We start from the raw sequence: 2,758 nt of genomic DNA on the forward strand, positions 1-2,758 counted from the left end.
GCACGTCTCGTTTTGTTGAACAATTGTCAAAATTGATTGTTTTAATCATATTTTAAAGCCTTATAAAAACTATAGTTTAATTTTACAAGAATTGGGAAACTATGTGAAATGTTAAAATGTTTCGATTGCCATGATCATTCAACTATTGTATTGAGTCAGATTGACTTTTTGAAATGACTTTTGATAACTTTTGTATGTCGATCTCGAGCATTAGGATTGTGATACACTATGACCTGACCTAGCTTGATAGACATTTATTGACCAACATATGTTCTCTAGGTTGAGATCTACGGTTATTTGGTATTCCGAGTTTCGGTCACATTTCGGTGAATGACTTTATGTGTTGCTAAGGTGAGTTTATAGATCCCTTTTTAATTGCTTTTGTAATCTATATTTTTGGGCTGAGAATACATGCAATTTATTTTAAACGTAATGGACACAAGTACATACTAAATTCTACACTGAGTTTGAACCGAAAATCCCTTAGCTTTGTTAACTAGTAACTGCCAGTTATAAGAACTGGTGGGCGCGAGTAGTTGTATATGGATCCATAGGGCTTGACATCCCCGTCTGTTCCAGGTATAGAAACCCTAGCCTGAACTATAAAATAGACGTATACTATTTGAGTTTAGTACATGTTGGATTGCGTGTATTGTACATGTTGGTTGCATGTATGTTAAAACAGGAGTACTTATTATATTGACGTTAAAGTTTAGTTACCAGGGTGCTCAATCTTGTAGAATATTTTGATAAACGTTTCCGAATGAAACAACTGAAATCTTGTGGTCCACCTTTATATACAGATTATGCTAAACATTAAAACTATGAATTCACCAACCTTTGTGTTGACACTTGTTAGCATGTTTATTCTCAGGTTCCTAGAAGTCTTCCGTTGTTTGCTTATATGTTAGACAAGCTTTGTACATGGAGTCATACATGCTTCATTCAAGAAAATGTTGCATTCACAAAATCATCACCATGTATCTATTTTGACTGCATTGTCAACGGAAGTATTATTGTAAACCATTATTTACGATGATTGTCTATATGTAGAGATCTTCAGATGTCGAAAACCTTGGATTTAAATATTCATTTATGGTATACCTTTTCAAAAGAATGCAATGTTTATAAAATATATCATATAGAGGTCAAATACCTCGCAATGAAATCGATGAATGACGTATTCGTCTATATGGATTTAGAGCGATCGTCACAGTTGGGGACTTTGGACATAGTGTCTAGGAATCTTCCATCAAGTTTGAAGGAATCAAGCTTGGATGGTTCCTCCCGTAGTCTTCCAGGATAGGGTACACGAACTGAAGTTGCAGGGGTCAGCTTCTGAGTATATGTTGATTTGTTGTTGAGCCTAGCTGACCTTCTCCGTGGTTCTTCCTCTGGAATTACGGAGTCCATTTGCTTAGCTTCCTCTATGTGGGGATTTTGGATAGTATTACTTGGTAACTTTCCCTGTGGTCTGATTTCAAGGCGTTGTGATAACTGTCCGAGCTGCATCTCCAGACTTTTGAGTAAAGCTAATTGATTTCTCATTAGTATCTCTGTCTAATCTTGTATGGCTGCAGTTCTCTGATTTAGCTGTTTTTGTCCTTGAATGAACTGGGTCAACTGATCATCAGCTTCGAGAGTGGGGTTAGTTGCTTTTGTAATCTGGATGGTAGGGGAAGTTTCCTCGACTGGTGGACTAGTGAGTGGAAGTGGTTGATCGTAGGACAATTGAGATTGTTGGGCTGGATAAGGTGGGTAGCGATAGCTAAAAGGTTGGTTGCTTCGTTAAAATTGATTAACCCTAGGTTATTGATTGAATCCGGGATTTGGTGGACGAGCTGGGTATTGAACGTAACAGACTGAACCGTCAGGGTTTTCGTACTCAACTTGATATTCTTCAGTGGGTTGCGGGTTCGTAAAATTAACACTAGCCTGATCTTGGTTGACCTGCTGCGGCTGCGTCTTCAATTCTCCGAGTTGTTTAGCGAGAGATTCCATCTTATCCGTGAGGGATTTGATGGCCTCAGTTTGATTGTTAAGTGCAGAGAGTGGGGCAGATGATGAAGATGTTTCACCACTGTTCCAGTCATGATGATGCATTGTCATGTTCTCGAGCAATTCTCATGCTTCGTCTGCGGTTTGGTTCATCAGATTCCCTTGAGCGCTGCATCGATCGTCATCCTATGATTTACCGTAAGACCATTGTAGAAGGTAAAGATTTGAGCTGACCGTTCTAGCTGGTGATTGGGGCATTTCTTCAGCAGGGTTTTGAATCGCTCCCATGCAGTATAAGGAGATTCATCATAACTTTGTTTGAAGTTAATGATGTCATTCTTAAGTTTAGTAGAAGGAGGGAAATATTTTGTTAGGAATTTAGTAGCCATCTCCGTCCATGACGTGATGGAATCTTTTTCCAGTCCTTTGAACCATGTTTGAGCATGATGAGTGAGAGAATAGGGAAACAAGTATAACCGGACTATATCTTGTCCTATCCCTGGCTGTTTGTAGGAGTTCGAAAGAGATATGAATTTATCAAGGTGAGAATTAGGATCGTCATTCAATAATCCATAAAACTGACAGCTATTCTGGATGAGCTGGATGATGTGATGTTTTAACTCGAACGAGTGTCCTTGAATCTCTGGAAATCTGATTGGTCCTCCTCGACCTTCAATCGAGGGTTTGGTATTTTCTGCTAAACTAATGCATAACGCCATTTGATTTCTGATTCATGCTTCCTAGCGTGCTTTAGAGATTA

At 38.8% G+C, this 2,758-nt stretch overlaps 1 non-coding gene across 1 annotated transcript; it reads left to right on the forward strand.

The window, feature by feature from the left end:
- Positions 1-2,238: 2,238 nt before the first annotated feature.
- Positions 2,239-2,344, forward strand: LOC139903103 (small nucleolar RNA R71). Its single transcript, XR_011777947.1, has one exon. It is a non-coding gene; the product is annotated as a small nucleolar RNA R71 (small nucleolar RNA).
- Positions 2,345-2,758: the final 414 nt, after the last annotated feature.

This window comes from Rutidosis leptorrhynchoides, chromosome 3, assembly GCF_046630445.1.
Source record: "Rutidosis leptorrhynchoides isolate AG116_Rl617_1_P2 chromosome 3, CSIRO_AGI_Rlap_v1, whole genome shotgun sequence".
Lineage (NCBI taxonomy): Eukaryota > Viridiplantae > Streptophyta > Magnoliopsida > Asterales > Asteraceae > Rutidosis > Rutidosis leptorrhynchoides.